The 24,519-nt window shown below is 43.8% G+C and overlaps 1 protein-coding gene and 1 long non-coding RNA gene across 5 annotated transcripts in view; one reads left to right on the top strand and one right to left on the bottom strand.

Moving 5' to 3' along the window:
- Positions 1–6,563: 6,563 nt before the first annotated feature.
- On the bottom strand, positions 6,564–16,826 carry LOC123479168 (uncharacterized). 2 transcript variants are annotated; one of them, XR_011650966.1, is made up of 4 exons: positions 16,449–16,826; positions 11,421–11,541; positions 8,394–8,535; positions 6,564–6,646 (listed from the first exon to the last, which is right to left on the bottom strand). It is a non-coding gene; the product is annotated as an uncharacterized lncRNA (long non-coding RNA). The 2 variants fall into 2 exon arrangements; XR_006654702.3 differs by lacking the exons at positions 6,564–6,646; positions 8,394–8,535 and adding an exon at positions 11,698–11,795 and having other exon boundaries at positions 9,157–11,541.
- Positions 16,827–16,990: 164 nt separating this feature from the next.
- Positions 16,991–24,519, top strand: part of HIVEP3 (HIVEP zinc finger 3) — a 419,258-nt gene continuing 411,729 nt past the window's right edge. For 2 of the 3 annotated variants that reach the window (XM_045190915.3, XM_024554651.4), the window contains exon 1: positions 16,992–17,188. The gene's annotated coding sequence lies outside the window, so the exon portion shown is untranslated. Of the gene's footprint in view, positions 17,189–24,519 lie in introns of all 3 variants that reach the window. The other variant, XM_024554653.4, reaches the window with a different exon arrangement.

Here is a 24,519-nt window from a genome sequence, read left to right as displayed (position 1 = left end):
TTCCTATTTTTTTCACTATTGTTAAAAAGTTTTTTTTAAACCTCATACTATACTCTTCCCTTTTCTTATTCAATTTTGCCTTCTTCCCCCTTTTAAAATTATGATGTAAATTCTATTTTTTTTCTGTCTTCACCTGATTTCTATTTCCTACTCTTATTACATCTCCTCCCTCTACCTTCTCAAAATCATTTTTCTTTCAGTTAGTCATCTCATATTCATTTTTCCTTTCTTATAATAGTCTTAATCTCTTTACACCTTTATTAATATTTGCTCATTTGCTGTTGGTAATGTGGTTGTGGGTGGGGGTTATTACCATGAGTGTGGGTTTTGTTTCCTGGGTTGTTTTGTTCTGGCTGCACCTGTACAACAGGATACAAGAGGTGGTGGGTGGTGTGACTCTCAGACAGTTAGCTGGAGGGAAAAATCCACCAAAGAACAACCCAAAACAACCAAAATCCAATTACAACAAGAGAGCCCACATAAATGACATAAAGGGCATCCCAAGAGCACCCAGCTTGGGAGGTCAAGGAGCCTGCACCACTGAGTCCCACAAGTCTCCTATCACAGAGGGTCACACCACAAAGACAAGGAGTCAAAGCAGATCAATCTAATACTCAGAAACAAAAAAGAACAGTTACCTAAAATGAGGAGACAAAGAAACAACCCCCAAGAGAAAAGAAAGGAAGAATCCCTAGAAAGAGTGCTAAATAAAATTGAGGCAAGCAATTTATCAGATACTGAGTTCAATATAATGGTTATGAGGATGCTCAAGAAGCTCAGTGAGAACCAAAAGGAACTCTATGGAAACTGCAAGGAACTTACTGGGAACTACATCAGCATGAAAAAGGACATAGAAACTATCAGTAAGAGCCAGGAGGAAATGAAGAATACAATATTTGAAATGAAGAATACACAAGAAGGAATTAAAAGCAGGCTAGATGAAGCATAAGATTGAATCAGCAAGCTGAAGGACAAGGTAGAAAAAAACCTCCCAGACAGAGCAACAAAATGTAAAAAAGACTAAAAAAGAATGAAGAGGGTTTAAGGGAGCTGAAGGACAACATGAAACATAATAATATTTGTATCATAGGGATACCAGAAGTAGAAGAAGAAGAGCAAGGGATAGAAAATCTCTTTGAAAATGTAATGACAGAACACTTCCCTAACTTGATGAGGGGAAAAGTCACACAAATCCAGGAAGCACAGAGGGTCCCAATCAAGATGAACTAAAAGAGGCCCACTCCAAGACATACCATAATTAAAATGGCAAAATTTAAAGACAAAGGGAGAATCTTAAAGGCAGCAAGGGAGAAACAGTTAGTAACATACAAGGCACTCTGATAAGACTAGCAGCTGACTTCTCAACAGTAATACTACAAGCCAGAAGGGAATGGCAAGAAATATTCCAAGTAATGAAAAGCAAAGACCTACAACCAAGACTACTCTAGCCAGAAAACCTCTCAATTAAAATGGAAGGTGAAATAAGGAGTTACCCAGACAAAAATAGGCTAAGGAATACATCTCCACCAAACCAACATTGTAAGAGATGATAAAAGGACTGCTTTAAGAAGATAAAGAAAAAGAAAGAAAGAGAGGCACACAGGTACAAAGGGAAAAATGGCAATGAATAAGTACCTATCAACAATAACCTTAAATGTAAATGGATTAAATGCTCCAAGCAAAAAAGACATAGGGTAGCTGAATAGATAAGAAAATGTGACCCAGGAGAGAACTAAGATGGCGGCGTAGGTAGACACACTGCGCCTCCTCGCACAACCAGAACTGACAGAGAATCCAATGGCAAGGGGGTCCGACACCAAGGAAATAAAAAATAAACATTCATCTAGACCGTTAGGAGGGGCGGAGACGGGCACCAGGGTGGAGAGGACTCGAGTGGCTGTGGCAGGACCGAGACTGGTGGAGTGTGGGACGAAAGGGGCAGGCAGTCCGAGCACTAGCAGACCCTGCAACCCTACATTTGTGCAGATAAACCGAGAGGGCCGGACTCAGGGTGGCGGAGAGCGGGGCAGGCAGAGCAGTGGGTAGCACCCTGGGGCCCCACATTCGCACACAGATAAACCGGATGAATGGCGGGCAGCGAAGCAGACTGCACAACCCAGGGCTCCAGCTCCGGGAAATAAAGCCTCAAACGTCTGATTGAAAACGCCCGTGGGGGTTGCCCGTGGAGGTTTGCAGCAGGAGAGACTCCCAACCTCATGGGAGAGGTCGTTGGAGAGACCCACAGGGGCCTAGAGTGTGCACAAGCCCACCCACTTGGGAACCAGCACCAGAGGGGCCCAGTTTGATTGTGGGTATTGGAGTGAAAGACTGAAATCCGGAGGAGAGTGAGGCGGGCGCCATTCCTCCCTCTCGGCCCCTCCCCCACATACAGTGTCACAGCACAGCAACCAGCGTTACCCCGACCCGGTGAACACCTAAGGCTCCGCCCCTTAAAGTAACAGACGCGCCAAGACAAAAAAAGAAAAAAAAGTGGCCCAAATGACAGAACACTTCAAAGCTCCAGAAAAAATACAACTAAGCGAGGAAGAGAGAGCCAACCTATCGGATGCACAGTTCAAAGCACTGGTTATCAATATGCTCACAGAATTGGTTGAATCTGTTCAAAAAGTAGATGAAAAAATGAAGCCTATGCTAAGAGAAACAAAGGAAAATGTACAGGGAACCAATAGTGATGCGAAGGAAACTGGGACTTAAATCAACGGTGTGGACCAGAAGGAAGAAAGGAACATCCAACCAGAAAAGAATGAAGAAACAAGAATTTGGAAAAATGAGGAGAGGCTTAGGAACCTCCAGGACATCTTGAAACATTCCAACATCCGAATTATAGGGGTGCCAGGAGAAGAGGAAGAACAAAAAATTGAAAACTTATTTGAACAAATAATGAAGGAGAACTTCCCTAATCTGGCAAAGGAAACAGACTTCCAGGAAGTCCAGGAAGCTCAGAGAGTCCCAAAGAAGCTGGACCCAAGGAGGAACACACCAAGGCACATCATAATTACATTACCCAAGATTAAACGCAAGGACCTACATCCAAGATTACTGTATCCAGCAAAGCTATCATTTAGAATGGAAGGGAAGATAAAGTGCTTCTCAGATAAGGTCAAGTTAAAGAAGTTCATCATCACCAAGCCCTTATTATATGAAATGTTAAAGGGACTTACCTAAGAATAAGAAGATAAAAAATAGGAACAGTAAAAATGAGAGCAAACTCATAGTTATTAACGACCACACCTAAAACCAAAAGAAAAGAAAACTAAGCAAACAACTAGAACAGAAACAGAACCACAGAAATGGAGATCACATGGAGGGTTGTCAATAGGGAGTGGGAGCGGGAGAGGGGGGAAAGGTACAGAGAATAAGTAGCATAAATGGTAGGTAGAAAATAGACAGGGGGAGGGTAAGATTAGTGTAGGAAATGTAGAAGCCAAAGAACTTATAAGTATGACCCATGGACATGAACTATAGGGGGGGGAATGTGCGAGGGAGGGGGTGGGCAGGATGGAGAGGAGTTGGGGGGGGAATGGGACAACTGTAATAGCATAATCAATAAATATATTAAAAAAATAAAATAAAATACCTTAAAAAAAAGAAAAAAAAAAAGAAAATGTGACCCACATATATGCTGTCTATAAGAGACCGACCTCAGAACAAAAGATTTACACAGATTGAAAGTGAAGGGATGGAAAAACATATTCCAAACAGACCTGAAAAAAAATTTGGTGTAGCAATACTTGTATCAGACAAAATAGGCTTCAAAACAAAAGCCACAGAAAGAAACAAAGAAGGTCACTACATAATACTTAAGGGAGTAGTCAAGAAGATATAACCCTTGTAAAGATATATGCACCCAACATCGGAGCACTTAAATATATAAACAAAATCTTAGAGGGCTTCAAGAAAGATATCAATGGCAACACACTCATTGTGGGGGATTTTAACACCACATTGTCAACAGTGGACAGACCTTCCAAGAAAAGAATCGACAAAAATATTGTGGCATTGAACAACTCTCTAGAGTAAATGGGCTTCATTGATATATACAGAAACTTCTACCCCAAAGAAGCAAAATATACATTCTTTTCAAATGCACATGAAACATTTTCAAAGATAGACAACATGGTAGGATACAAAACAAGCCTCAACAAGTTCAAGAAAATTGAAATCATATCAAGCAGCTTCTTGGATCACAGTGGCTTGAAACTAGAAACCAACCTCAAAGAAAAAACTCCAAAACATTCAAATACATGGAGCCTGAATAACATGTTATTAAATAACAAATGGGTCAACAACGAGATCAAGGAAGAAATCAAAAAAGTATCTGGAAACAAATGAAAATGAACACACAACAGCCTCAAACCTATGAGACACAGCAAAGGCAGTCTTAAGAGAGAAGTTCATAGCAGTACAGGGCTACCTAAAAAAGATAGAAAAATCTCAAATAAAGAATCTAACTCTACAAATACAAGAACTAGAGGAAGAACAACAAATATTTGCAGATGACATGATAGTGTACATAGAAAACCCTATATAGTTCCCACTAAGAAACTACTCGACCTAATAAGTGAATTTGGCAAAATAGCAGGATACAAAGTCAATATTCAGAAATCAAAAGCATTTTTGTACGCCAACAATGAGCTATCAGGAAGAGAAAGTAGGAAAAATATCCTATTTACTATAACAACAAGAAAAATAAAGTACCTGGGAATAAACTTAACCAAGGAGGTAAATAATGTGTACTCAGAAAACTATAGAACACTGAAGAAAGAAATTAAGGAAGATTCAAATAAATGCAAAGCATATACCGTGTTCATGGATTGGAAGAATTAACATCATTTTAAAATATGCATACTACCTAAAGCAATCTATGGATTCAATACAGTCCCTATTAAAATACTAATGGCATATTATACAGACCTAGAACAAATATTTCCAAACTTTATATGGAACCAGTAAAATGACCCTGAAATAGTCTCAGCAATCTTGAGAAAGAAGAACAAAGTAGGAGGGATCACAGTACCAGTTATCGAAATATACTACAAGGCCACTGTAACCAAAATAGTCTGGTACTGGCATAAGAGCAGACACACAGATCAATGGAACAGAATAGAGGGCCCAGAAATAAACCCATGTCTCACCTCTATGGTCAATTAATATTTGACAAAGGGGACAAAAGCATACAATCAAGTAAAAATAGCCTCTTCAACAAACAGTGTTGGGAGATCTAGCTACATGCAAAAAAATGAAACTAGACCACCAACTTACACCTTACACCAGAATAAACTCAAAATGATAAAAGACTTAAATATAAGTTGTGACACCATAAAAGTCATAGAGGAAAACATAGGCAGTAAAGTATCAGATACCCCACGCAGTAATATTTTTGCCAATATATCTCCTAGGGCAAGGGAAATAAAGGAAAAAAAAATAAACAAATGGACTACATCAAATTAAAAAGCTTCTGCATGGCTAAAGAAACCATTATTAAAATGAAAAGGGAACAAACCATATGGGAAAACATATTTGCCAATGATACCTTGGACAAGGGTTTGATCTTCAAAATATATAAAGATTTCATATGACTCAACACCAGGAAGACAAACAATCCAATTAAAAAATGGGCAAAAGACCTGAATAGGCATTTCTCCAAGGAGGATGTACTGATGGCTCATAGACATATGAAAGGATGCTCAGCATAAGAGAGATGCAAATTAAAACCACAATGAGATACCACCTCACACTGGTCAGAATGGCCATCATTAATAAATCAACAAACAATAAGTGCAGGTGAGGATGTGGAGAAAAGGGAACCCCAGTGCACTGTTGGTGGGGATGCAGACTGGTGCAGCCACTGCTGAAAATAGTATGGAATTCCTTAAAAATTGTAATATGGAACTGTCTTTTGACCCAGTGATTTCACTGCTGGGATTATATCCTAAGAATCCCAAACCACCAATTCAAAAGAACCTATGCTCCTCTATGTTCATAGCAGAGTTATTTATATTAGCCAAGTGCTGGAAACAGCCTAAGTGCCCATCAGTGAATGAGTGGATCAAAGAACTGTGGTACATTTACACAATGGAATTCTATGCAGCAGAAAGAAAGAAGGAATTTCTACCTTTTACAACAGCATGGATGGAACTGGAGAATATTATGCTACATGAAATAAGCCAGGAGGTAAAATATAAAGACCATATGATCTCACCTATAACAGGAACCTAATGAACAAAGCAAACAAGTGAGCAAAATAGAAGCAGAGGCATGGAAACAAGGAACAGAGGGAACTTGACTGGTGGGGATGGGGGAGGGGAATAAGGGTGGAAAGGAGGGGAAGGGTCTAGCCAAGGATCATGAATGAATGACCCATGGACATGGACAACAGGGTGAGGATTGACAGCAGGAGTGGGGGTGGGGTGGGCTGAGTGGAGGAGAGCAAAGGGGGAAAATTGGGACAACTGTAATAGAACAATAATAAAATATTCAATTAAAAAAAGAAAAGCTTCATTAAGTGGATTCCTGCCCAACAAGGCTGAGAACCACTGACCTACCCACCAGCTCCTCCTCCAATCCTCCAGGCTTCCAGGGCTCAGCTCTGCAGCTGCCACGCAACAGGGACCACCAATTGTTGCTGAGTGAATAAATGTTACAGGGAGACTACTCAGAAGTAGAAATAATTTGCCCAAGGCCCCATACAGTCAGGCATCGGTATTCCAGGCACTCAACGTGAATGGTCCTCACAGAAGAAATGTTGACAATATGTTTCCTACACCTTCCCCTCTGCCCCCGAAGTCGAAAGCTTTCACGTGTGAAAAAGGATGCAGTCCAGGACTTTCTGGAGATGAGATGTCATTACACAGTGGGACCAGACCTCGGAGGAAATGTGGGATTCCCTTGCTAGATCCTCCACTGGAGTGTTAAAATGTGATGGACATGCATCTTTGTAGGATGATTAGGATTAGACGCAGCCTATGTGGAGGCATAGAGTGGACTCGAACTAGAAGCTATCTAGTAAAATGGATCACATCATATTCTATACTCTTCATGGGGAAACTACATTGCTACCTTTCAATGCAGGAGAATGGATGAAAGAAATGACCACTCCATCTCACTGCCTCTCGGTCTGTAAAACTGGTGGTTAAGTTGGGTTTATTTATTTAATGACATATATAGTTTTGGCAATATAGTATATCATGAAAAGCATGGATTCTGTGAGTATATTAAATACCACTGAATTGTATACTTTAATATAGTGAATTTTATGTTATGTAAATTTTCACACACACACACACACACACACACACACACACACAGGCAAGGCAGTTGGATTCTGGAGCCAGATAATTTGAGTTTGAATATTGACTCTGGCACCTGATAGCTGTGTGACCTTGGGCAAGTTACCTGATCTCTCTTTGCCTCTGTTTCCTCATTTGTAAAACAGGGGTAATAATAGTCTTTACGTCATGGGGTTGTTGTAAAGATTAAATAAGCTCATATATGTAGAGCTCCTAGAACAGTATTTGGTGTGTAGTAAGTGCTATCCAAGTGTGAACCCCCATTAGTACTAGTGCAGATGGCTACCCCACAGGGAGCTGAGGCTGGTGTTAAGGTTTGTTGCTTGTCTACAAGACTGTGCATTATCGAATAGATGAAGTATAGACTGACACCTGGAGTTGTCTTAGTTGTATGACACCGAATCGGAGGGAGCCTCTTTGTGAGAGAGAGCAGTTTCTTTTCCAAAGCACGGTGCTAATATAAAAATATTTCTTTGTGATTCAGAAATTTCTTTGCAATTCCTGAATCACAGAATCCTAAGGACTGGAAAAGGGCTCATGGTTCATCTCAGCCTGAATGGAGAAGAAACTGACTCGCCCAAGGTTGCACAGTGAGTGTGGCCTGGCCTCCCAATTGCTAGAGCAGTGCTTTTTCTCCCCGTCACCATAGTTACAATAACTCAGCACATGGCAATGCATTTGTTGCCACACCTGCAATGTTTGTGTGAAATACACACAAACAGAAGATCAAGGTAGAGACAGTACTTCAATTTCACAGAAAGCCATGGGCATCTCATTGGAATGCACCACGTTTTCTGATTTTAGGGCTCTTAGTTACAAGTATCAGAATCAAGTTCTGGCTAACTTGAGCAATCAAGGAATTTATGGGAAAGCTAGTTTGAGAATTGAAGGGAAATCAGCAAACCAGGTTGGGAAGATAATCAGAACAAGAGGCTAGGCAGCGGCTACACAGCCAGGCTCTCCCCCGGGGTCAGTGTGGTGAAGATGCCTCTGGACACGCAATGCCAAAGCCCCACACTCTGCTCGCTGCCACTGCCAGTGGACTCGCATCCTTGGGCTTGGCTGTCACGAGCGGTCTCTCACCTGCTTCTCTGTCTTTGTGTCACTCTCCACGATTTGATGTCCCAGAGGGAATGCCCCATAGCTGGTCACATGTCTGAGATCCAGCGTGGCTGGCAGATGGGGGTGCAGGGTATGGAGAGAAAGTCTCTGGCCTCCTCAGACACTGGATTGGGAAGAAAGGCCCTTCCTATAAACAAGAGTTACAAAGGAGGACCCCCTCCCCCCTTTCTGGAAGGTGATAGATTGCTGAGTAGTTGAAAACAAATGAACACAAATAAGAGAAAATCCATGACATCAGGAAAATCTAGGAAAGGTGTATTGCCCAGGTGTCTGCCTTCTCCCCTTTCTGCAATCAGCACCCTCTCCTCGGCCTGCTCTCTCTCCTGCTTGCTTTCATCCCCTTCACTTCCCCACGCTGGAGGGAACAGATGCTCCAAGAAGGACTCCAAGGTCAAATGATTCTCTTACAGCTCTGTTTGCTTCAGTTACTGCCAGATTCACCCTGGAACCCTTGAGCGTCTTATCTCTCCAATTAGAATAAAATCTGACTGCCTATTTTTTTTTATTGGGATAAAACTCACATAACATATAGTTCACCATTTTAGCGATTTTTAAAGTCTACAATTCAGTGACATTTCATACACTTACAATGTTGTACAATCATCGCCACTATCTAGCTCCAGAACATTCTCACCACCCTAAAAGGAAACTCCATACCCATTAAGCAGTCACTCCCCAACCTGCCTCCCCCCCCCCCCCCCGCCCCTGGAAACCGTTAGTTAGGAACCATTCTGTCTCTATGGATTGGCCTGTTCTGGAAACTGCATGTAAGTGGAGTCATACACTATGTACCTGCCTGCCTATTGTTTATCCTTCGCCTCCTCCTGCCACAGGTTCTCCATGCTCTGCACTGTCCCTACCTCTGAAACCTCATCTCAGCGCAGGGCAGGGAACAGGCACTGCTCTCCCGGCCCTTCCCTGACAAAGCCCGAGAAAGGGGAGGGAGGTTGATGGATCTGGGAAACCATCAGAAAGTTGGTGAGAATCCCCTGCGCTGACAACATATTTGGGGTCTGTGTGTGATTAACAACAATACAGAAGAGTAGAGGGCTGCGGAGGAGATGGGGGAGGAGCCTAGGGGAAAGCTTTTTCGTTGAGTTAAATTATTTCCCTCTCCCTGGGCAGATCACTGCCAACCTCTTCATCTCTTCAAGGCACAGACAGAGCAGGGGCACGTTAGTGCTGACTGGGGATGGCAGGCTGCGTCAGGGCCAAGAGGGACTGCACGGGGCAGGGAGCGATTCAAAGCAGGTTCATGCAGTCCTACTGGCCTCCGCGTGTCTCTTCTTTCCTCCACTCTCCCCTCCACCATCGGGAGAGAACACCTGAGCAAGAGCAGTGCCTGGAATTGAAGCACAGGGTGGCTTTCCAAGGCACAGGGCTGCCTGGCCGGGAATGTGCAGTGTGTGGGTGTATTTGAGCCCAGGGTAGAGTGCCAGAGGCTCTCTTTTCCCCTCACTCCTCACCCCGACCCCTCCCAGCAACTCAGAGAGAAAGAGCACAAGTTGGGGCTGTGCTAGTAGCCATCACTGCTATCTCAGTTAATGTTAAAGTGATGTCACAAAGAGACCCCAAATGAGAATGGCTTAAGAAATACAGGCATGTGTTTCTCTCATACATAATAATTCCAAAATCTGTGGGTAGCTCTGCTTTATATCATCACTTAGGGATAAAGAATGACAGCATCTCTGTCATCTTAACACAGGGCTTCTCAGGTGTCTACAGTTAAGGTTCAGGGGGCCAGCTGGGATCTGATGCCATGCAGGGCTTTGAGCTCTCCTGCAGGGTGTAGTGTTTGCTTTAAACCAGCAGGCAATGTCTGGTGTTGTCTCCATAGTGAGAACACATGGGCCAGGAACCAAAGACAAAAGTTAGAAGTGGCCCTTCTATTACAATTAGTACTCCACGTAATAGGACTTTTGTTTCTACCTCTATGATTGTGGGCTTGACAGTTTTGGGTGTTGATTCCTAAGAGGAATGTTCCTACCAAGGAACACAGCCATGCTTCTGATGAATTGGAAGCTGAGCTTGTCCCTGGCCATTCTGGGATTCCTTACACCATTGAATCGACAGGAAAAGAAGGGCATCACTGAACTGACTACCAAAGGGAAACTGGGTTGCTGCTGTGCACCAGGGCTGAGAAAACAATGTTCTAAACCCAGGGGACTCATGGGACCACTTCTTAGGACTTCCATTTCAATAATAAAGTTCAGTGGGAAGCAGGAAACTGAAACAGAGAGGACTTGTAGGGGCTCAGTTATTTTGAGATGAGGGTTTGGGTCTCTCCACCAGCTGAGGTGCTGGTAGAAGGTAAGGTGAACATAGAAGGGACAGTGAAAGAAGAATCTATTAGCTCTGGCCTCATGACAGGATACAGAAGGGGAAACTATAGCAGCCAAATTTACATTATACTAATTGATTCTTCATTCTCCCTCCCTTTCTTCTACCACTTTATATGAAGAGTACTTGTGGTAGCTAGCCTCGAAATTTAGATTCCAGGTGGGGTGACACTTGAAATGACATACCAGCAATCATACGGTAGCTAATGACACTTGCATCTCCTTGTGTTTAGGATGGGATTTTCATCACTCAAATGAAGGGCAAAAACGGAAGCCAGAGGGCAAATGGGGTGGAGTGAACTGATTGTTCTTTGTTTGTGCTGCCATATCCATTCTCCACTGTTTCCCTGGGAGGCTGATCCCTGCCGATTGCATCATCTGGGCTTCATTGCTCGTGGGTTTTCTGTTCAGGTCAGCCAGTGATAGGCATTTGCAGGAGACTGGAGAAGGGCTGGAGGCATTTTAGAGGTGAAGGTGCTTTCCCCCCACTCCTCTGCTCTGAAGCCATTCTTCTGGCAGAATCTCTGCCTGACTACCCCTGTGGCCAGGCAGCCTTTCCCCTCGGTTCCCACTCTCCAGTTTCCTCTGCTTGTCCCTTCATTCTATGGGGTGGTAATGGTTTTCTGCTGCGGTGCCTCACCACCCCTACCCGCATTTCTGCAAGTAGTCTTTTCGTTGAAGTCTCTTCACTTGAGCCAAATGAAGCAAGCTCTACTTCCTGCTGTAATCTGACATGTCTAGGTCCATTTCCTCTCCCATCTCCTGAACTCCTGAAAAATAGGAACATTGTCTTAGTTATTTCTGTATGCAAAGATTGTCTGGACATAAAATATTAAGTGAATTAATCAAAACACTGCTGAAGATCTGTCTTCCGAATCTCGCAAAGCTAGAACCAAGAGCAAATTTAACCAGCAGCCTGCTCTTACTCTCTATTTTCAGGAAAGCGGTCCAGATTCTTTCCACATTGCTTCTTCCTGCAGTTCTCAGAGCCTTCAGGTATGGCCCCAGTGTCCCTGTGTAATACCTGGCAGGGAGACACAGGCAATGCTTTTGCAAATTAGGATGTTGATTACAATTGCATGTCCAAATGCATTATTTTAATGGACTACATATCCCTGTATGTGAAACCTTTCACACATAATTGCCAGTACAGTATATCTAACAATTTGCTCAACCCTTCAGGCTTCTAAGGTGCTTAATCTCTCTTATTAAGTGACTCTCCGCTAAATAAGCATCCCTGTCTCCTTCCTCTAGGCCCTGCTACTACAGATAAACAAATCTGTGCTCTGGAGTTGCTGGCTAATGTATCATCACTTCCAGCTGATTGAAGGTGGTCAGTGCTGGGAATGCAGACACGAGGGGACGCAGGGCAAGTTAAATATGTGATTCAGAGGTCAGATTGGGGAGAGACAGAAGGCACAGGGGAGTGTTCAGGTCAGAGAGTTTGGGGGGAAGAGGTCAGAATCTGAACAAGGCATCTAAGGCCATGGACAACAAGAATCCAAGGTCTTCTAAAGCAGGGCCATCTTAATGCTTCTTTCAGAGCACCCCTCCCCCCCACTCAGAGAGTAAGACAACTGTCAGAAGTACAGGGGGAGAGGGTAGAGATCCTGGTATAGGCCAAAGATTAAGGATTTCTGTTTGCACTTCCAGTCTCGGCTATCTTTTGTTGGATTAAACCAGAGAGTCGTATTTCCCTTACTACTATTTCCCTAGTTCTTACTAGTAAATGATAATGCATTTACATTTTATGAGTACATTTATACTTCAGAGACTCTCAGGATGTGAGACCTGGCAGAATTCTTAGAAATTATTCGTATTACCTCTATTTCATTTGTGAGAAAGTGGAGGCTCAGACGTTGTTAAGTATTATTGTTAATAGTGTTTATACTACAGGCCATAATCTAAACTCTAATAATGAAGAAAATTTATTGGCTAATATAACTGTAAAATAGTGGGCAACAGCTTCAGGTGTGGCTTGATCTATCTGCTCACTGCTCAACAATGTAACTGAGGTTCTGTTTATTTTCCATTTGTTTTTCATTAGGATTCATCCAGTGCCTGGCAACCTAGTCTCTATCTCTGTGGTCATGTGTGGCTGCATGAATTCTAGACCTTATATCATTGATAGGGGCTATAGCAGGGAGAGGAATCCTCTTTTTGTCAGAAGCCCTTGTAAATGTCTTCTTAAATCTCATTGCTTTGACTGGGTTTCATGTATGCCTTTGAACTAATTTCTATAACCAAAGAAATAGGGTAGAATGATTGCTTTAAACCCATCAGGCTCAGCTCCTGGAATTTGGGGTCAGGTTATAGAAGACCACATGGGTTAGAATAGAGAAAAAGTGGTTTCCCAAAGAAAGGTTGGGGTTCTGATGGTGGGACAAGGGAGGAATAGATACTGGGGAGGCTGACTGCAGTTGTCCAAGGGCAATGACTTACTCAAGGTCAAGCAGTTGGTTATGACCAAGCTGGGGCTAAAATCCAGCTCTCCTCACTCAATATTTGAATAGCTATCTAATGGATGGCTACATAATCCCATTTAAAGTAATACACAGGGCTGAGCAAACGTAGGTTTACAGTCGTTCACATGGAAAATAATACAATAATTAATAAATAACCCAAGAATAAACTGTTTAATTACTCACAACTGTAAACCTACTTTTGCCTACCCTATATGCATTAGACACCAAAAGGGAACAATAGATTTGCTCATGTTCAGATTGTTCTTCAGCCATGGTTATAAATAAGTACAAAAGCATGCCCTGTGAAAGGTGTGAAGAAGTACGAATTACCAGTCACGAACACGGTCACCAGGATGTAATGTTCAGCATAGAGAATATTGTCAATAATATTGAAATAGCTATGTACAGTGTCAGATGCGTACTAGACTTATCGGGGCGATCATTTCATAAGGTACATGAATGTCTAATCACTATGTTATGTACCTGAAACAAATATGTCAATTGTAAACACACACACACAGATATATATGAAACAATTCTAAACTCTAAAACCAAATTTTAATATCTTGAAATAACACAAAACTTCCAGGCATATTCTAGGGGGGAACCCAAAACGCACCTTGCCATGTAGTCACAATGAGTACAATTGTCTGCGTTACCTAATTTTGCATCTCATTAAACCATGAAGGCTTTCAGGAGAAATTGAGTAATTTTAGAGATGAGAATTATATTATTTATAAGTGCCCTTTAGTCTGACTGAGGTTTTAGCCGTCAGTCTTCTGGGACATTTTCTGGAATTGGAATACAGTTTTTGGACAAACTGTATGAGATACCTTAGATGTGAATTTTTGTTTTTCATATCTCTGAAAAATGCTGGTCAATGTCTCTTCATGAGAGCTCTTTTTCTTATTCAGGAATTACAGAGGCAAAGAAGAAGAAAGGAAGGGTTCTGAGCACCTGCTGGCAGGGTGCTAAGCACTATAGGTAAGAAAAAGAAGGTTATAGTCCTTGAGAAACAACATACAAGTTTAGAGGACAGGTAGATAAATAGGTAAAATATTATAGCATTAAGCTCAATAACAGGTGGAAGAATAGAGCGCTTTGAGAACACAGAGGAAGACAGAATGTTGGGAGCAGGGAAGAGCCAGGGAAGGCTTTCAGAAGAAGGAGAATTCCTTAAAGGATGGTGGAAGTTGGCAGGGAAAAAACAGGGAAGGATATTCTACACAGGGGACTCATGAACAATGAGGCATAACATCCTACAGTGAGTTTCCATGAAACGCCAAATAATTCAGAATGTAAGGGCAGGGAATGAGGGGAGAAGACGCAGGAGAGGCAGGCATGGGCTGGGTCATAGAGCTTGTAGGATATCTGATGGGTGAGAGGAAGCCTCTAAACAGTTTTAAGTAGGGACAGACAGGGTTGGTGCCTTACACATATTTCTGTATCAGTTAGGTTCTATGGTTTTAGGCAACTCTGGTTAACTTCCAAAAAAGGGAATACATTGGAGAGATAGGGGATCAATCAGGAAACGAAAGGAAAAGCTGCAGAACCCAGGCTCTGAACAGAGCTTCTGGGGGCAGAAATAGCAGGAGCTGATTGACAATCTCCTTGGTCTGTAAGAATCGTGTCCAAGCACATGCAGTTTTTATGTTGTTCTGCCCAGGATTCAAATTCCAGATGAAGGATGTTGTATTGCCACAGCTTGAGGGCACACCCAACCTGGGTTGGATAAAGTCAGTATCTTGATTGACAGTCTCATCAAGACTAGATCTCCTGGGGGAGGGTGGATTCTGAAAACAACGTCAGGGTGTTGCTACCATAAGAAAGAGGAATGCCAGCCATGTCACCTAAAGCAATGGGTGTCTACTTCACCAGCTGGTTGGAAGCTAGATTTGAAGGGGACAAAAGATGAAGGAATTAAAAGGCAAAAGATGACGGAGTTGTGGAATATGGCTGTGGTAGAATGAATATAAAAGAACTGGGATTTAAGAACATTTATGGGATAAAAATCAGTGGTTGAAACTAGAAGAAAGAAGAGGGAAGAATTAAGGGTGACTCCCAGGTCCGAGCACACAATAATAGATATCACTACTGGAGAGGAAGTAGAGGGGGGATGACAAATTGCTTAGGACACAGTGAGTTTGAGAAACCCACTCAAGCCATCAGGTGGCTGTTAGAATTTGAAGCTGTTTTCCATGCAAGGGGACATGGAAAACATCACTATTTAAAATTGGCTTGCCAAGGAAAAGGAAGTGAAACAACAGAAGAAAATGAAGAGGAGGGGAATAAGGAATGTTCAGGGTCATAGAAAGCCACAGGATTCAAGGAGAGAGCAGTTCCGAGTTCTGTTGTGGGTAGAAGCCACATTCTAGGGAACTAATACGTGTACGTGAGAGATGAGAGAGTACTGGTAAAAATGTGTAGGCCACTCTCGTAAGAATCTTGGAAGAGAAGGGCTGGGAAGCCGCATAGTAGCTGGAAGGGGTACAATGTTAAGGGAGTTAGGGTTTTTTTTTTTTTTGTAATTTGACTTTTTAAAAATCAAGATATAATTCACATACCATAAAATTCACTCTTTTGAAGTATTTCATTCGGTGGCTTTTAGTATATTAACAAAGTTGTTCAATTATCACTCCTATCTAACCCCAGAATATTTTCATCGCCCTCTCCCCCCACAAGAAACCCATACTCGTTAGCAGCCACTCCCCATTTCCCCATTTCCCCAGCCCTGGCAATTGCTAATCTACTTTTTGTCTTTAGACTCGCCTATCCTGGGCATTTCATAATTGGCCTTATACACTATTGTGATCTTTTGTGTCTGGCTTTCGTTTACCAACATTCATTCATACTATAGCATGTAGCAGTACCTCATTCATTTTTATTGTCCAGTAATATTCCTTTGTAAAGTTAAACCATAATTTGTTTATCCATTCTTCAAGCAATGAATATTCCAATTGTTTCCACTTTTGGCTATTAGGAATATGCTATGAACATTTGTACAAATTTTGGTGTAGATATGTGTTTCTAATTCCCTTGGGTATATACTCAGGAGTGGAATTGCCGGGTCTCAGTTTGGAGAGACTTGATCTTGTTTACAAGCTGAGAGTTCCGTGGGGACCAGTGAAGAGGGAGGGGAGGGAGATACAGAGAGGGTCAGGGGAGGAAGAGGTAGGGGCTGGAGAAGAGCAATTTTCTTCAGGGTCACTCACTTTCTCTGTTGACACACCCTAACGTCCTCACTTCATTTCACAGATTCTAGACTCTTCGCACATACACCACACTTGCTGACCAGGGGGTGAATCCAGTGCGTGGATAAAGCACGGTTAGACCCTTTGCAGATGCGTCCTTCTGGGTTTCTGTTGCAGTTCGTAGTTTTGGGATCTCTTCTGGTTAGAGCCTGGCACATTCCGGTTTTGTTTTCTCCCGTAGATTCATTCACAGGCGAATAAGAACAACTCACCGTGGAGCTTGAATCTAATACCTGGTTCCTCAGGTCATTCTAGGCTCCAGACATCCAGGTTAAAGGAGGAGGACAGATATCAGCAGTCGGACACCAAGAACTCCAACAGTCAGCTTTTTACGTTCCCTGTCACAGCCACCGCGCACGCGCTGATCCTCTGCCGAGCAGTGAGTGGGGGGGGAGTGGGCGGGGCTTGGGTCTCGAGGGCCAATCGAAAGCGAGCGCCCCCCGCCTCCAGGTCGGTGGACCCAGCTTGACCCCGGCAGTGGGCGGAGGAGGCGGGGCCAGTCAGACGGCAGCGGAGGGGGCGGGGCCTGGGGCCTGGAGGCGGAGCCTAGGGCTGTCAGTCCCGCGCTGGCCGCTGCCTCTACAGCTGCCGCCGCCACGGTCCTTTGCCTTCTGTGGCCCCGGTGGCTGCCAGCGCTGCTGCTCGCTGCCTGCCGCCCTGGCATCCCAAGCCACCTCCCGTCGCGCTGGCCTGGCGCGCAGGTAAGGCTGGCCGCGCTGCTGAGACCTCGCGTCCTCCTCGGCATCTTTCAGTCGCGCGGGCGCCCCCTCCGGGCTGTGTCAGCCCCACTGCTCCCCTGGCCGCCTGGGGGCGGTCCCGGGGGGCGGGACGACAGTCTTCCCATCCCCCCCCCTCCCTTCCAAGCACCACGCCTGTCTCCGGGGTCCTGGGGCCAAGCCTCCTCATTCCCGTGTGGTTGAGGTCCAAGCTCCCCCTCACCCCTCCCGCGCTGATTACACAATCCCTGGGTCTAGAGGCGGGGGGTCCCCTTTCGCGCCTCGGTCCCACACCTGTTCTCGTGACATGCTCCCAGGCAGAGGGCAGAGACCCAACGCGACAGCGGGGGCGGGAAAGTTTCACTTATGATCTGGGTTTGTTGACATCCAGAGATGCAGGGAGATGGAGGCTGAGCAGCGAGGATGCGCCTACATGAGTAGTGTTCTCTTTGCCCCGGGGTGGCCCTGGTCCAGGTTTCCTTTCCAGAAGTCCTGCCGAGAGCCCTGCTCCGGCTCGGAGGTTGCTGCAGGGCACACCGGGTCTTGCCGCCTCTCCGCTAGGGAGCTGTGGCCCCTGGATTGCTGCAATCTGGGGACAGCTCTTCGCTCTTCCTCCTTTCCTAATTTAGTATTGACATTTAGACCAGGTAGGCGAATTTACTTAGCATTTCCCTGACACTTTATATTTGTGAGGTGCTTTGCCATCCCTGATTAGTTAATTTACAAGGCGCGAAAGCAAAATAGACCCTGAAATGCAAGGCTAATGCCTTTAGCAACTTTATAGATGCTTCTGGCCAAGGTGCTGCTGGGAGAGCTATTCAGTGTCTTCTGGTTGCCTGAGCAGGCTTTGGCCATGACAAGGTGTTCTCTGCTTCTGCTTCTGCTGTTTATTGAGGGTCGCCAGTTTATAGTGGGTTATTTTGGTTTTCTTCACTTAAGCAAAGGGGGGGGATAAAAAGTGTTTCTGCTGAAGCAGTCAAGGAAAAAAATACTGAGGTTCAAATAACTTTGGATACTTGTATGCTTTACCAGGTTACCCCTCCTGGGCAGAAAATCTTGACTCTTCCTGTTTTCTCCATCATCCCGGTAGTACTATCCAACTGGGTAGGAATTACTGGTTCCTCATTTAGTCCATAGACCTCTTGCTACCTGAAGTTTATAGACCTGCCTAGGGACATCCTCTAAGAGTGAGCTTAATTAGCACTTTTATCTGCCCATTAAGCAATACAGCTTGAACTCTCTTGTAATCAGGCTCCGTTGCAGTGTTGAATCTTTAATAATATCTGATTCATTTTAATAGTGTTTCTATAATCATCTTTCTATTAGTATGCCAGTTCTGCAACACCAGTACTTTTAGTATAGAAGCAGCAATTTACTAGAAATATTATCATGGTAAAAGCAATTCTCCAACAGATTTGCAGCTCACTTTACTTAGATAATTACTACTAGAGGCTGTTAGGGTTTTTTTATTCTTTGGTGCAGTAGGTGTTACAATGCTTTTGATCTGTGAGGTCATTATGAGGTCATTCCTCCCTGGGAGTAATGGTTCCAGTCACTATGTCACTTAAATATTTTTGGACTAATACTGTAAAAGATTTTCCCCCATGCCGATTTCTTTTTGGACAGGGTCCAGAGATAACAAGATTTAGTTTGGTTTGCCAGCCTAAGTTTTAAGAAGGATTGTATTTGGGGGTATATATTAGAGCTATGATGGTGTTATTATTAGCACATGTACCAGACACTGTTTTTGATGTTTTACAGACACTAATTTTCCTAACAACGCTTGAAGGACAGTTGTTATAATTACCCCATGTTTCAGATGATGAAACTGAGGCACAGTTGCTTGAGCCAGGGGTCACACTTAAGTAAATAATAACCAGACTCTAGCCACGGCAGCCCGAGTTGAGTCCAAGTCCCTAACGACTGTGCTATCCTGTCGCTGTAAGTTATTATTTCAACAGGTATTTTATTTCTACCTGCTGCCTGTACAGCATTGCATTCTGCACTGTGAGGAGGAGAAGAGCGCTTTACAGTGTAATAACAAACACTGGGTTAGGAGCTTTTGTTCGGGTCTTACCTCTGCCAGAAGCTAATCCGTGGTTTTGAGCGAGATACCTGATCTCCCTACCTTCCATTTCCTGGTTGGTGGAATAACAGCAATCGAAGCAGATTAACCAACTAGGCTTTACCTCCTGGGGAGCTGGAGAGATGAGTCAGTGCATGTAAAAATTAATTGTCCTCCTCCCTAAGGTACAGGATAAGATCAAGTGTCAAATGAGTGGGGTGTGTGCACACACAGCCTTGCACATGTGTCATGGAGAAGGACGAGAAGCCATGCACCCTATACTGCCAATCAGGACTTTGGGAGTGTGGTGGCTGAGAGATATCATCTTAAACACTTCAGTATTGTTTTATTCTCTTGCCACCAGCATTGTTCCTTTTGTAATTAAAAATAATAAAAGACAACCCAAAAAGAAGTCATCCTATAAAAGTGGGGTGACCACGTGCAGGACTATGTGAGGAGCATTTGTGAGGGACCGATTGGCATCATTTTGCAGAAGGCTAGGGGTGAAAGGATGGCAGGATCTGAATGGCAGACCCAGGAGTTCCAAGAGTCATGGAAAGTCAAGGTTGAAAGGAAATTTTAAGGTCATTAGATTCAGCACCCTCTCTCTCTTTTCTCCCTCTACCATCTTTCCAGTAAATAAATCCCCCGTGTATGCACCTGTCCCACTCAGCACTCATCCTACTCTTGCTGGAACACCTTCTGGACCAAATGTTTGGTGTGCTTCCCATATCTGTGCACCAAAGAAGCTGGGGTTGTACCCGGCGATAGGGAATGGGAAACTGCAGAAGGATTCTGAGCCCTTTAGGCTTGTTCTCTTCAAAGATCACGATCGACGTGAAACCTGGATTAAAGAGGAATCCCTGAACCATGGAGACCAGTTAGGAGGCCTTGGCCAGAATCTAGGATTGAGGTGATGTAGACTGAGAGAGGTGGTGGCATGGAATTGCGGAGGAAGGAACGCACCCAAAAGATAGACTCCCCTGGACCCCTGTCTGCAAGCATCAGAGAGGAGGGACGAGAGTCAGCATCTCCCTGGGGTGAGAGGAGTGTTGGGAGCACCACCGTGTAGAGCTGAGGGTCTGTCTGACGGGGTGGGAAGAGAGTCAGTTATGTATGTCTATCCCCCAGAGCCGATAATAGACTGTGGCTAATGTAAGGCCTCTGCAGGCCGGAAAGCAAAATTTGTTTCTTCTCAAGAAGGGAATGAAGCATTTAAATATAGCAGGAAATTCCCTTTGCCTTATGAAGAAATGTAAGAGTATTTTCCCTGGGGTGTTGCAACCTCTTACACTGGCTCCTTTAGCCTGTATTAAGCTTCTTCATCACGTGGGGAATCTGGTGTTATTTGAAATTGTACCAGGAGGACACCTTGGCAATGCTTTTCTTCTGGTTTTGCTGGGAAATCTTTTGGGGGATTCTGTTTCCCAGTGACGCCTGTTATATAAGCACCGGAGGGCCAGCACCCTTCATGGGGAGTGCTTGGCAAGTCATTAGAAGTTTTTCCTTCCAATGCAGATTGTGTGGCTCTTCAAAGAGGGCCTGGGCTGCAATGATTACCCCACTGACAGGAAAACAGGATAATTTGAAGGAAACAAGACTTACCCAGGAAACCGCAAAGACAGAAAAAAAGTTGCAAGTATTGTAACTTCATTTTTCTTTTGTTATTTTATGTGTTTCTGGCTTAGGATGCAACATTTCTTAATATTAATATGTATAAATTTATAAGTTGAAATATATTATCTAATAGTATATAGGGAAATAAACTGTATAACCTCAGGCTTTTTTGTTTGTTTGTTTGTTTGTTTGTTTTTTGCCAGGACAATATTGATCTTGATTTTTTAATATCTTATAGGCCAGTGCTTCTGAAACAGGAAATTTTCCTTCCTAGGGCACGTTTGGCAGTGTTTGGAGACTTCGGGGGTTTTCACAGCTTGGGGTGGGGTACATGCTACTGGCATCTGGTTGTGTAGAGACTAAGGATGATTCTGAACATCCCACAATGCACAGGACAGCTCCCACAGCAAGGAGCTGTTCAGCCCAAAGTTAGTAGTGTTGAGGCTGAAAACTCCACTTTAGATGATAAAACAAATTGTTATTAGGAGCAAAGTGAAGTTTAAGGGAAGAGGAAGAAGAAGGAAATCTAAAGTATTTTTTGACTCCTTGAAAGTGAGAACAGCCCCCTCACTTCTGACACCCAGCAGGAAGACCCCACAAGCTGCTGAGCACAGCTGCCACCCAGGAGCTATTTCAATAACTGGATTGCTCAATACAGTAGTTTGGAACAGGAAGTTGAGGTCCGAGTAGTGGGACGAGGCTGTAGGGTAATTTGTGGAGGCAGAAGGGTTTATAGGCCAAGAAGGGAAGTTTGGTCCTGCCAGAATAATTTTGCAAAGTTCTAGGGAATTTTTCAAAGGTGATTTTGTTGGGGACGTTGAGCGTCGTGCTTAGAAGATGCAATCTCTGCCGTGGGAGTGCAGGAACCTTCTCGGCTGTTGAGCGGAGCACTTTCCAGATTCTTCTGAGTCCATGCACAGAGTGGAGAGTGAAGAACACTTGGTCTTATATTCAGGTTGTATCGGTGTCCTCCCCAGACCTTCTTTAAGAGCTTTTTTATTATGGAAAAATTTGAACATATACAAAAATCAAGAAGAGTTTAACGAACCTTTATTTACCCAATGCCCAGCTTCAATGATTGTCAACTCCTGGCTGATCTTGTTCTGTACCCTGCTCATCTTAGGCTCCCTCCCCTCTTTTTAAACCTAGAAAATAGCTTAAATAATTACCAATTGCCTGCCAAGTAGGAGAGGCTTGGCAGTGAAGGAGATATGTGATTTTCTCATGCTTGGGTCTCCCCGGAGGAAAACTGGTATCGGGCATGGATGATTGTAACAGCCACAAGGGCCTGAGAAATAAGAACAGGCCTGGGCAGATCTGGGATTGGGGGCTCAGCCCTTCCTCTTGGTGGGAAAGTATAGGGGATCAGAGACAAGTTTCTTTTTCTTTCCTTATTTCCTTTTTTTTTTTTTTTTTTTAAGTCTCACAGGTAGAAAAGCCTACTTAAAGTTGTCTGCTAGTAGAAATGTGTTTCTGGGCTCTGCAGTGCAGGGTCCTCTCAGTTCCAGGAGGCAGCATTGTTCATGAGTTTCCTTTGACCATGACCCCTTTCCTGTTTCAAGACCCTCTAGGTGTGTGCTGTGTGGTGAGAAGCCAAGTGTTCTGTGTGGCCTCCTGGCGCAGGTCTGATGGGTCTTCTCTGATTGCCTCCTCCCTGGAAAGCACAGGGAGGGGTGGGAGAGAGGCATTGCTGCCAGTGATTGTGGATTCTCTTCTGCAGCGGTTGCTCCCCTGCTTCTGTTAGAGGAGGCAGGGCCGTCCTCCTGTCACCACTGGCAGCCCACAGCAGACAGAGATGGCACTGCAGTCTGCTCTTTGCAAAGAGGGCTTTCTTTTCCCACCTGTGTCCCTTGAGCCCCGGGACTAATTTATTTTAGGCCACTGGAGAATTGGGATGCATTTTCTTGACTCAGTGTTGTGTCAAAATATGCATACAAAAAGTGGCTTCAAAAGTTGAACGATTTCTTGAATAATCAGATTATTGATGTCTATGAATATTAATTAGTGCTGATTTCTACAAACAGAGACATTCTGGACTAAGCTCACAAGCAATTGCATTTGTGTGAAGACCTGGGCTCCTGAATGGCTGTACTTCCCATCTGTATTTTATTTATTAAATGCTTTTTTTCTCTTCCCCTTATTCCACAAAGAGCTTTAGGTGGCATTAGCTTGCCATGAACATCCTGTATCACACTCTTAGATTTTCAGGTATCAGGCCTTTCAGTGGGGGAGAGCAGCTCCTCATCCGCTCAGTATAGCTGGCTACTCTGTGCCTCTGTTATGCACCAGACACTTCATTTACATTAACTCTATTCCCTAGAGCCCTTCTGGGTAGGAATTTGTACAGTAAGTACTTCGAGAGGTTCTTGGAAGCTGCGACTTCATGAGAAACCATGTATAATGAAACCAGTTTTATCATAGGCTAATTGATATAAACAAGAGTTAGGTTTGTGCAGCATATTTCTGGTCACAAAAATATCACCAGACTTCTAAATAAAGACCCCTAACACTTCTAATATTAAGCATTGAAATAAATGTGAGCTCTACATACACTTTAAAAAGATTGATAAAAATAAGTAAGACGATAATTTTCCAACCCGCTTATTCCGGGTCAAGGTCACGTGTGACAGAGCCTATCCTGAGATTTCATGGCACAAGGTGGAGCCCTACCCTGGAGAGGATATCCTTCCATCTCAGGGTACGCTCACACCTACACCCACACTCACTCAGCTTGGGGCAAGGTAGACATGCCAATTCACCTCGTGTGCACATCTTTGGGATGTGGGAGGAAACCCGAGCACCCAGAGAAAACCCACACAGACATGAGGAGAATGTGCCAACTCCACACACAGACAGTGGCCCCGGCTGGGAATTGACTTTTCCCTTCATCAACAATATAGCCAAACAACGCTGAATTAAGCAATGTTATTTAAGAACCTGCTGTATTCCCATTTTGCAGATGAGGAAACTGAGGTTTAGGGAGATTAAGGAATGCTAAGTGGTACCGTTGGTTTTTGACCCAGATTTGTTTGATTGCAAAGCCCAAGTGCTTTCCACGAAGACTTGTCTAGCATGGTTAAAAGTTGGTGGGGGTTTGTACTAGGACTGGTAGAGCAGATGGGGGCAGGTGCCATGAAAGGGGCCTGGGAGTTCTGGTTACTCCAGCTAATGAAATGTTCATATTGAAGCCCCTGGGAAACATTGCTTTTGAGTGTGATACGTTACCTGTGTCCTGTTTTTGAGCTGACTGTATGGAACAGAATTGCACATTGGTAGCGCCGAGCCAAATTTGGTCAGCAGATGTATTATATTTGATCTGTGCAGTATTTTGTTCTTTTAAAAAATTGTATGAGTTGTCATCATTTTATTTTTTAACTTTTTAATTTTGTTATTTTTTAAATATATAATATTTGTTATATTTTTCCTCTTGCCATTTAGTTCCCTTACACCCCCTCCCCCAGCAGTCACCACCCTGTTGTCCATGAGTTGCCATCATTTTAAAAGTGGGAGATTTCACACTAAAATTTCCAAATTTTCAAATTTCTTGGCTCCTCTTCAACCATGAGAAGATTGTGCAACACGGCCCGCATTCTTGCTTGGCAGCACTCAGCGAGTGGCTAAGGGAGAGACTCCT

Source organism: Desmodus rotundus, chromosome 3, assembly GCF_022682495.2.
Source record: "Desmodus rotundus isolate HL8 chromosome 3, HLdesRot8A.1, whole genome shotgun sequence".
NCBI lineage: Eukaryota > Metazoa > Chordata > Mammalia > Chiroptera > Phyllostomidae > Desmodus > Desmodus rotundus.
This window is presented reverse-complemented; position numbering and strand designations above follow the sequence as displayed.